Below are 11,907 nucleotides of genomic sequence, written 5' to 3'. Positions count from 1 at the left end.
GCGTGAGATATTTTAAAATCAAAAGTAAAAAAATATTGTATTTTTATATTATTTTTCTTATTTTGACTTATTTCATTATATTATATTTTCTCTTATTATATTTTACTTTATTTAAACTTTTATTTATTTTTAAATGTATTTTACCTTATTACTTTTTTTATTTTTTTAATTTCCAATTTTTTTTTAATTGTATATTTTTTCCTTTTACTTTGTGTTGACATAAAATTTAAAAATAGGAAAATCCTAGACATTTTTGACGCCAATGCGAAGTTTAGAATCGCAAACGATGCAAAGCAAACATATTTCGCAGATATTTCTTAAAGATTTTGCCTTCTGGGTTCGCTTTGATGGCCCTAAGCACTGCAGCATCAACTTCCTTCTAGTCCTTCCTGCGCTGTTCATTGGGGACGAAAAGTTTCTTCTAGGCAGCGAAAATATCACCCTCACCGGATTTCTTATCCTTCTTGATTTTAAAACGACGGAAGTAGGCATCGTCAATGCTCGGGCACTTTAAGATCGCCCAAATCCACCTTTGAGGATGTATCTTGGTGACGACCAGCCAACAAAATTATCACACGACGAGTTTGCGACGAATGTTGCGCTTGTGGTTGCTGAAATAAGATTTAGCAGGACGCTTCTTGACAAAACGTTTGGTTGGGTAGTTGGCTTTGGGTTTCTTCAAAAACACAGTACGTTCACCGCCGTTCTTGGGGCCATTGATCGTCTTCACTTTCTTGATGGATATCTTGACTTTTGACTTTGAACGATGGATTGCTTCACATTCTTCAAACGGTACAGAGCGTGACGCTTGTACATCTGGCTCTTGAAGTAGCGCAGAATTCCACCTCTAAGTCATTTATTTAGCGGGTGCTTATGGTTCTTTTTGCCCGTTTGGGAGATTTTTTAGCATTTTCGCAGGTGCCACTTTTACGTGTACACCGCACAAAAACGAATGTAAAAAAAATTGTTTAAAAAAAAATGGTTCCTATTTTTTATTTCAGCTTACTTTATTTTTTTTCATTTTCATTCCAAAAAAAAACATTTTTCCGTTTTTTAAATTACTCTATATTTTCATATTACTCTTATATTTATTAAACCTTTTTTCTTATGTTAGCTTATTTTATTTTATTTATTTTTTAATTTATTTTGCCATGTTCCACTTTTAATTAGTTAATTTTTTTGATTTCATTCCATAAAAAAATAGTATTCTTTATTTTTTCTTATTTTAGCTTATTTTTTTTGTCTTATTTTCGTTTAGTTTATTTAATTTTTATGTATTTTTTACTTTATTTTAACTTCTTTCATTTGTCAATTTTTTTATTTCATTCCCAAAAATAATTAGTTAACCTATTTTTTTTTGTTATCTGATTATATTTTAATTTATTGTACCATATTTTATTTTATTTTTTATTTCATTTTCTTTTGTCTTATTTTATTGTAGTCTATTTAAATTTTTATTTATTTTTTACTTTATTTTATCTTATTTCAATAATGATTTTTTTTATTTAATTCCCAACTTTTTTTTAGTTTATTTAAATTTTTATTTATTTTTTAATTTATTTCACCATATTTAAGCTTCAGTTTGTTAAGTTTTTTGATTTCATTCCAAAAAAATATTTTACTCTATTTTTTCTTATTTTATAGCTTATTTTATTTTGCCTTATTTTAATTTAGTTTATTTAAATTTTTATATTTTTTTACTTTATTTTATCTCATTTCATTTGTCAATTGTTTTTATTTCATTCCAGAAAATAGTTTACTTAACTTTTTTTTTTGAACTGATTTTATTTTAGTTTATTTAAATTCTCATTTATTTTACCTTATTTTATTTCTTATTGTATTTTCTTTTGTCTTGTTTTATTGGAGTTTATTGGAGTTTATTTTAATTTTTATTTATTTTTTAATTTATTTTACCTAATTAATGTTTTTTTTGTTTCATTCCAAAAGCAAAAATAGTTTACTCTATTTGTTTTTTCTTATTTTATTTTATTTTATTTTATTTCTTTTTTTTAATTTTTCATTTTCTAACTTATTTTATCTTATTTCATTTTTACCATGTTAATTGTTTTAATTCCATTCCAAAAAAAAAACAAATATATTTAACTTTACTGAAGTTTAATTTGATTTTTATTAATTTTTTAATTTATTTTTCTGTTTATCCTTTCTTTCGTAATTTTTTTTTTATTTCAGTAAAAAAAAAATATTTTAGTCTATTTTATTTTATTTTTTCTTATTTTAGCTTTTTGTTTTACTTCATTTTAATTTTATTTCATTATTATTATTTTTTATGTTATTTCATTTTTGCTCCGCAATTTTTTTTTTTATTTCATTGCGATATCCTTTGAGTGATTTTGTTTCCTATCCATAGGCTTTTTGATATCCATTATCTCATCCATCTGAACTTCAAAGTAAGTGATCACTTTGACGTAAAATATTTTCTTAGTATTAAAACAAGTTTTTATGATTTTATTATTGTATTCATATGTATATGAATTAGTGCAGAAATTCATATACATTCCATATACTCGTTTATGCGCGATAATCACACACAAATGCGTGTCGAATTCCTTTTATACTCGCATCAGCATCCAAAGGCACTTACTTAAGTTCTCATCTTCACATTCACATTTAGGTAGATAACAAAAAGCAATCCCCTCTTTTTCGCTCTCACACTCCTACAACTCAACTGCACTTCATTTTATAGCGCTTACCTTTGCATGCAAACATCGCCACACATGCGTTTGTATATGTGTGTATGTGTGCATTTATTTTAATAACTCATGATAATGTTTACCACTTAGGCAGTGTTCGTTTGTTGTTGTTGTTGTGCTGCTTTGTTTTTATAACTCATTTATCAAAGAAACGGAAAAAATGTTAAAATGGATTATTCAGAGTAAGCCGAAGTGCGCATACATACACTTAAGTTTAAAAACAAAACTCGGATGTGTGTGAGTGCAATAATGTATGAATTATAAAAACACTACTACTCGTACTTACTAAAAGCGCACTCTTTGCAAATCAAGAAAACGTAAAACATATTTAATTGCACATCGCGTAGTATACACCGCCCGTTAATACAGAATTTCAGTATTTAAGATTTCATTTTCAGCAAGCAAGTTTTTGTACCCTGTGATGACTTCTCGGGGTAATTTACCTCCATTGGTCAAGAGGAGGAGGGATATTTTCAGTGGAATCACCACACCGCGCAGTAGCGATGGTTACTATATGGTGCGGAGGCATTTTCAACCCAACCTCACCGCCAAAAAAAAAACAAAATTGGTCACGTTTCGAGGGGAACAATTCGATATTGAGACACTTAGGTATTTGTTTGATATGAGAAGGTATCGAATCCTTTTGTTTTTACACTTGAGGGGGAGCCTGCCTTAAGAGGCCTAAAAATAGCACTTTTAAGGATTTTTTTTAAGAAAAGAAATAACTTAGTTTTACTTAAGATTTATGACAGTATCATTGATATTAAATTTATGTTATAATTTCAAAAGATACTTCACTTGTAATCATTTTCCATGGGCACCTTTCAAATCCAATGTGAATACGATGAGCCAGACGGAGACCATAATTCTTAGCTTAAAAAGACATCGCAAAAAAAAGTTATTAAATATTCCAGAAAAACTTTAAATTTCACACATTTACTTCTCTGTAAACTAGGGGAAATTTGATGAAATTGTGAAACTGGATTTTTTAATATAAGTTTGAAACAAAATATCAGTTAAAAAAAATTACTTTAATTCGCTATAAAGTGTAGGATCGTTAGTCGCTTAGTTTCTTTAATTTTTTCTTCGAGATCCTTTTGGAGTTCATGTTCGTCGTAAGGATGTTTCTTTTATTCTCGAAGCAGCATTGCTGGCAAAGGTGGGAAATACAAATTTGCTCAGTTCAATATAAATTTTCTGAAGAACCCATTCCGCAGGAATTTCAAGTTATCTGAATAAGAACACAATCGCTAAATTCAGTGTCACTTTCTGAAACAGTTGATAAAATATGAAGTAGGTACAATATAATATTTTACCTTTCTATACTTTGCCAAGTCATTTGGAAGTTAATTACCCTCATTATTTATGATTTCTAATGCTTCCACTATTTTCGAAGAAAAATAGGTTTGTTAGTAAAATTTAAAAATCTAAAAATTAATCTTTACAAAGATACATGCAGATAATTGGAGTTTTATTAGCTTAGCTAATCCGAACTAATATAGAAACCACCTTCAAATATCTAGCAAGAGAAAGAGAGGCCTGGAGGAATATCGTAGAGAAGGCCTGGTTGTAATGCTAAATGATGCTGATGATGAGTATAGAAATAAATGCTAAAATAGAAACAACGAGAAAATCTACCCGTTACAAATGTAAATTTTTCCACTTTTTACCCACTGTGCGGCGATTTCATTACTGTAGCAACAATTTTCATGTTTAAGTCTAGATTAGAATAAATGGCTGCCAAGGCGAGGAGCCCATTTGCGCAAAGAATCAATCGGTCAGTGTGAAGCCATACAGGGGAAACTATGGCGAAAAGATTTTTAGAGGGGTACTACCTAGTAGACCGTTATTCGGCTCTGAGCGAATTTGACAGATATGCCGATGTATGGTGAAAAAAAACTTTGAGGAGAACTTTGGATTTACGTCATTCGTTTTGTGTTTCACTAAGCTAAAGCAAAAATTTGTGAAACACAAAACGAATGACGTAGAATCCAAAGCTAAGCTAAAGCAAAATTTTGTGAAACACAAATCGAATGACGTAGAATCCAAAGTTCCCCTTAAACAATTTTTTTTTCACCATATCTAACGAGTAAATCTGGTATCTGTCATCCTTGGAGGAAACTCATCAAAGAAGGGGGGAAACAAATAGGAAAGATCTAAGCTGGGGTTAAAAATTAAGAAGGGGCATTGGATTGCAAGATGACGACTAACGGTGGCTGATTGTACGTTTATATTAAATGCTTCAAGCTAGTCATGAATTTCATTAGGTATGAGATGTTTAAACCAGATATATCCGCAGGTGTAGCAATGAAGTGAGAACCCAGATGTTTGTATCTTAGCTCGACGAGAGCAGGGCAGCTGAGAAAAAGGTGCTTAGATGATTCCACCTCATGCTCCAGACAGCTTCTGCAGCATTACCTTCCTAGTCTCAACGCATGGATAGCTAACGGACAATACCCGGTAAGGGTAGCCACCAAATTAGAGAGTTGCGGCTTTGGTAGCCGTAGAAGTTCCTTCGAGCGCTCACGACCTGCCCGTGGTCAGGAGGATCTGTTTAAGTCTAAATTTCAAGTCTTTTTTCTTACTTAACCAGTTGTGCAAAATTGCCAATATTCGATGTTCGAAACAACTCTTCCAATAATCGCAAAGCTGCTAGTATTTACGAAACCAACATTCAATCACATCTGAAGGGTAAAATCTCCGAATTTTCATACGGTTTAATCCACAAATCCTATGCAACTACGAAGGGGAAAGCGGATCTCGCTCAAATGTGGAACAAGGCATGAAAAATTTAGAAGATAGTGGCAGGAGAACCACTTTAGAGATGATAGAGCTGGCCAGAACTGGGGAAACCTTTTTCTTTAAGAGTGGAGCTGAAATAAAAACGAGTAAGCGTAGAACTTTAATTGTGAAGGGCCTTTCAAAAGTGTTGCCCAGATGTAAGTTGTGAAAAATTCCTAAATGGCGCCTTTTTTATGTCATCTTTGACATTTTCCAGATGAGGAGATGTACAATTTTATTACGAAAATTGTCGATCTTTACGAACAACATAAAGCCAAATTAGTTATATTTTTTTGGTGGAAATAATCGTCCGAATGAGTCGCCAATTCAAAGTTTGATGAAAAAATTTCAAAAAACTGAGAATGGCTATAGAAAAATATGCGTAATAATGCGTATGTTTCGGAATCCCGTCTCTCTCGAGTTCCATGTGCAAAATTGTACGCTTTGTATCTATTTGATATTTTGCCATTTCTATTAAAAATTTCTATTTAAAATGAAAATAATTGCCAGCTAATTTTAAATGAAATTTCTACGGGCGAATTCAAACGAAATACACTTTAACACATCCCAAGCTATTTTATTGATTTCATAGGGAACACGAGAAATTCGGCTGCAACAACAAATGCGCACAACACCCAACTTTGCTAAATATTCAAGTTAATGCGACGAACCACAACTGCAATGCCACTAAAACCTGCGACTGCTTACGATGAGTTAATTTTCCACTCTACGAAAAATCATTTCTTCTAATTGTAGTTGTTGGTGTTTATAAGAAATTGCTGCACGTCACAGGCGAGACTGTGGCGGCGACGGCGGCTGTGGCGTTGGCCTGCCATGTCCTGGCAGCAACTTTTCGGTCAGTAATTAAACGCAAACAAAAGCCAAAACCAAATCAGCCTGAAAGCGCACAAACGCACACACACATACACACACCGCTGCTATAAGGCGTACTCACACGCATAGTGTAGCCACATCCGTGTGACCTTCCAGAGAGTGAGCGCATACGCCGCATAGGTTGTTCGTGCGTGCGACCGAAACAAAGGATATAAATGGAAAATTCCAATTAAACAGTTAGGAAAAATACTTATTGGAATTGTTGCCCCTCAAATTGGAAAGATGTCTTTGCACACTGGTAAAAGTGAAATAGCGCAAGGTGAATAAGCTGTTTCACTCACACCTTAGCGCTTTGGCCTAGCAAAGATGGCGCATCCGGCAATTTAGCGCTAAAGCGACGTATTCGCTCTGACATACAATGTGTGCTTGTTGTTGTTGTTACTTTGAGCACATATTGCTGTTGTGTTTCGTGGTGTGGCTGCAGCAGCTGCTGCTGCTGCTCCATGGGCCACGGCACTGTGTCAGCCTCCGCTCAGTTCCGTTTGGTACTTGGCTGTGTACGTTGAATCGAAATCGTGTTATGTTGTGTGGCGTTGAGGCAACCAACAGCCGTCGCTGTCGCAGTTGGAAAAAGACACCAACCACAACGCACGTGTAACGCGCACCAAGTGAGACGATACCGTACAAATTATCAAAGGCGGCAACAAAAACAGTGCCAATTCAATTTTTTGTTGTTTTGTGTGGCTGCTACCTCTAAACACAAGTGGATTAGTAATTGTAGAAGAAGAAGAAGATGTAGTAAAAGACGTGTTGCAAGTAATAGAGAAGTTTTTGGAATAAGTGACTGTTGATGAAAATACCACGGCGAGGTAAAATATGTTTAGAATTAAGAGTGAAGTGAAAATATGCATAACATATTAAATGATCTAAGAAAAACACACAAAATTCAGTGCTGCAAATCAAGAGAAACTAAAAATTGGATTGTAAGAAAAACAAAAAAAAAAAAAAACAAAAAATATAAAAACTCATTTCAATTAATAGAATGAAAAGCACGGACGCATGCAAGTGGAACTGTAAAAAATATAAAAAATTAAAAATTAAAAAATATGAATTACACTATGCAACATAATTTTTTATACCAGGAAGCGACTAGTGGTGGATTGTGGCAGGCTGCATTTGCATCTGATTTTAAAAATTTTATATCGCCACACAATTCATAGAAAATTGTAAGGCTAAAAACGCAAAAAATCATAATTTATCAGAATTGTTAGTGAAAAAAAGAGGCAAGTAAGCAAGCGAGTCTGGAAGCGTTGCAAGCTACAAAAATTTGAACCCTGAGTAATAGCTCCGTTATAAAGCTGTTTAATTTTATTACAATAAAATGAAATGAGGTGCAGGAGGCGGAGGAGAAGCTCGGCCAAACGCCTAACAGAAGTGTACCCGCCAATTATTTATTTTTATTTTAGGATAAAATGAGCCTGTCACGGTGGCTAAAACTTCATGCAGCGTACGCGAAAGTGTTTATAGATTTCCTGCAACTCCTTTGGATTTCCTTTGGAGAAATATTAACAGCTGCGCGTTGATTGCAGTTCCTCTTTTTTCATGCACCTATTTAATCTAAACTAGAAGTCATTCTTCCCATACATTGAGCCAAAAATACGCAAGTTCTGAGCTGGTGCAAAGTTTTTGTTGCCAAATTCAGTTTCAGCGTCCCGCAAGCAGTCAAACGCGGCTAATCACTTGATACCAAAAAAATTAAAAAAAAATAGGTTGCATAGTGTAATAGTTTAAATTGTTATCAAACATGAATATGTAAAGCAAAAAACTTTCTTGAACCAAAAGAAAAAATGTATAAAAATTCGCATGCACATAAAATTCAAAATACACAAAATAAATAACTGTTTTGCTCCGCCTACGCGCCAACGGGCACTTACAAAAACTTTTAGCTATAATTCAACGACTTTCATTTCGAAAACCACAAAATAACAGACAATTGCACAAGTGTCAGTGTAAAGGTCATTAACCCGTTAATGACTTGAGTTTCCGAACAGGTGCTAATTAAAGCAAATAAACCAAAAAGACAAAATGAGCAAAAATAGTTAAGAGAGAAACGTCTTAAAACAAATTTAACACCAAAATGTGATCAACAACAACAAATTCAAGTAAAAATTTATGCAAGCAGAGGAAAAGAGCTGGGAAACTTTTAGGCCGAAAACTGAAAATAAAAAAAAATACAAAATTTAATACGGATCAAAGCGAAGTAGAAATTTTTTCTGAAAGAATTGATAAAATTTCGGGGAGTTAAAACTAATTAGAAATTATTTCTGAAACAATTTATGCAAGTTGAAGGAATTGAAACTAATTAAAAATTATTTTCGTAAAAATTTAAAAAATTTATAAAATTTGAGGGAAGTATAACTAATTAGAAGCTCTTTCTGAGAAAAATGTATATGTTTTGAAGAAATCAAAGCTAATTAAAAATTCTTTCTAAAGAACTCATAAAGTTTGAAGAAATTAAAACTATTTAGAAATTTTTTCTAAGAAAAATTTATAAAATTTGAGGGAATTAACAATTTGTGAATGAGGGAAATAACAAATGTGAGGGGGAAACAATTTATGAAAGTTGAAGGAATTGAAACTAATTAGAAATTCTTTTTGAAAAAAAATTTTAAAATTTGAGGGAATTAAAACGAATTGGAAATTCTTTCTAAAAAAATTTATAAAATTTCTAAAAAACTTTATAAAATTTGAGAGAATTAAAACGAATTGGCAATTCTTTCTAAAGAAATTTAAAAAATTTTAAGAAATTAAAACTAATTAGGAATTATTTTTGAAAAAATTTATAAAATTTCTAAAAAATAAAAATTTTCCGCATCAAGAAATGTTAGAGTAAAACAGCATTCAAAAGTATTTGTACAACATTTTTTTCCAACTGCATTTTTTCTTAACGTCAATGAATGGGGGCAGTTTTCAATTACTTTACAAAATTGCATTTTAATGCAGATTTTCTGTTTTAAAGGAATTTTGAGCATGCTTTTTACAGTTTACAAAGCTGGTTGGTAACCCTTGAAAAAAATTTTAAAAATGTTAGCATGGGAAACTTTCATGCATTAGAAAGCAGAAATGGACTAAAAATATGAAATACACGCAAGAAAAAATTTGAATTGCTTTGAGCTAAGCCATTTAAAGTATTTGTTATTATTGTTAAGAAAACCCTTGAATTATTTGTTAGTATTTATTTAAATTATTTATTATTAAAAAAATCATATTATTTATTTGACTCATAAAAACTTTTTGCTATAATTCAACGACTTTCATAATAATAATAACAAATACTTTAAAATTTTCGTTATTTAAAAATAAAAAATCTAGTGGGAAAATTCATTTAAGAAAATGATGTTAACTATAATTTTTTTTAACAATAAATACATAATATTAAAAAAAATTTACCTTATTTATTTATTTTTTTACATCCTTCACGAAATTTCTTTCAAAAAGTCTTAAATTGGGCACAAAAATTTTATCAAAGAAAACCTTATTTTTCTTTTCTCATAAGTTTTATTAGAAAAATATCCGCAGCAGCGTAAAATAACAAGAAACGTCCAAGAAATGCTGCTTAATTCATAAAAAAACTAGAAGAAGAAATTAGAAGATTAAAAAAAATACATTTCCAGAATTCCATTTCCAAATTACATATCTTTCAAGGAGCATTTTGAGACATTGTTTCGAAAAAATTTGTTGTAAAAATTTTCTTAGCAAATAATATAAAACGTTAGAAGTTTTTTAAGAGAAATCCTACATTCAAATATTCATTCAACCAAAATGAATTGAAAATATTTAATCCCTATAAAATTTCACAGTCCCATCGTTCTTCTCAAAAATTTACTGTAGTTTGTAAAAAATACGCAAAAAAATACCTAAAAAAATGCGAAAAATAAAGCTCCATAAAAAAATTAAAAAATAAAATTTTAGCTCCATAAAAAAATTAAAAAAAAAAAATTAGGTTAGGTATACCCATATGGCTGATCGGAATAGAGCTCACACAGGTCAGTGTTGCCAATGTTGTTGGGGTCGTGTTAAATGCATTGTAGTTCATGATACACGTCTTGGAGAGTTTTAATAAACAGTTTGAACTTTTAAAAATAAAATAAAAAATACAAAAACAAAAGATCCAAAGACAAAAATACGTGAAAAAAACAAAAATTAAAAAAACGTCAGGAATTGGCTTTATTTTTATTTTTCTTTTCTTATAGGTTTTATTTGAAAAAAATCTAGAGCAGTATAACATAACAAGAAACGTCTTAAAAATTTACCAGCGTTTGAAAAAACAAAATTGATTCCATACATACATATACAAGGTGGCGCAAATTTAATCACCCGAATGGGTTGGTACGTGACTACCATTCGGATTTCACAGAGAGAACGTTGGTTCGAATCTCGGTGTAACACCAAAATTAAGAAAAACGTTTTTCTAATAGCGGTCGCCCCTCGGCAGGCAATGGCAAACCTCCGACTGTATTTCTGCCATGAAAAAGCTCCTCATAAAAATATCTGCCGTTCGGAGTCGGCTTGAAACTGTAGGTCCCTCCATTTGTGGAACAACATCAAGACGCACACCACGAATAGGAGGAGGAGCTCGGCCAAACACCCAAAAAGGGTGAAAGCGCCAATTATATATATATATATATATACTGCAGTATACAAAGAGACAAGAAAGGGAGCGCAAAGGTCAAAATATTTTTTTTTTTATTTAATACACTTAATCAGAAACTAATTGGATGATTAATTTTGCGCCACCTTGGGGCGCATCCTACAAAATATTTTTTTTTCATTAATAAAAAAGTTATTCAAACACAAATTGGATGACTGATTTTGCGCCACCTCGATGCGCATCACTTAAAATATTTTCTTTTTTTTTTCCATTTAGTAAGAAAGTTAATCAAAGACTAAGTAGATGATTAATTTTGCGCTACCTGAGGTGCATCATTCAAATATTTTTGTTTTTTATTCAATAGAAAGTTTTTGAAAAGCAAATTGGATGATTAATTTTGTGCCACCTTGAGGCGCATTATTCCAAAAAAAAGTTTATTTAAGAAGAAAGTTAATCAAAAACTAATTGGGTGATTAATTTTGCGCCACGTTGAGGCGTATCCCGCAATTTTTTTTTTTTTTTATTTAATAAAAAAGTTATTCAAAAACAAATTGGATGATTAATTTTGCGCCACCTTGAGGCGCATCCTGCAAAATATTTGTTTTCATTTAATAAAAAAGTTAATCAAAGACTAATTAGATGATTAATTTTGCGTCACCTTGTGCACACATACATATGTACATACTTTACTTAATTTAATTTAATTTAAATTTTTTTTTTTAATTTTATAAAAAAATACTATTGAAACACATTTCATTGGAATAAAATTTTCCAAAAGTGTTGGAAAACACTTTTCTTAATAAAACTATCACTAGATACATTTAAAAACAAATTAATTTTTTCTCAAAACTTCTATTAAAACATTAAATATTCAAATATCCACTGGAACTAAATTTTCCAAACTTTGTAAAATCTTTGTTTCACAAACAT

At 31.1% G+C, this 11,907-nt stretch overlaps 1 pseudogene; it reads right to left on the bottom strand.

Annotated features, from left to right (window-relative positions):
* Positions 1-271: 271 nt before the first annotated feature.
* Positions 272-6,831, bottom strand: LOC129238384 (60S ribosomal protein L6-like; annotated as a pseudogene).
* Positions 6,832-11,907: the final 5,076 nt, after the last annotated feature.

Source organism: Anastrepha obliqua, chromosome 2, assembly GCF_027943255.1.
Source record: "Anastrepha obliqua isolate idAnaObli1 chromosome 2, idAnaObli1_1.0, whole genome shotgun sequence".
Lineage (NCBI taxonomy): Eukaryota > Metazoa > Arthropoda > Insecta > Diptera > Tephritidae > Anastrepha > Anastrepha obliqua.
Note: the sequence above shows the minus strand (reverse complement) of the source record. Positions and strands in the feature narration are given on the sequence as shown.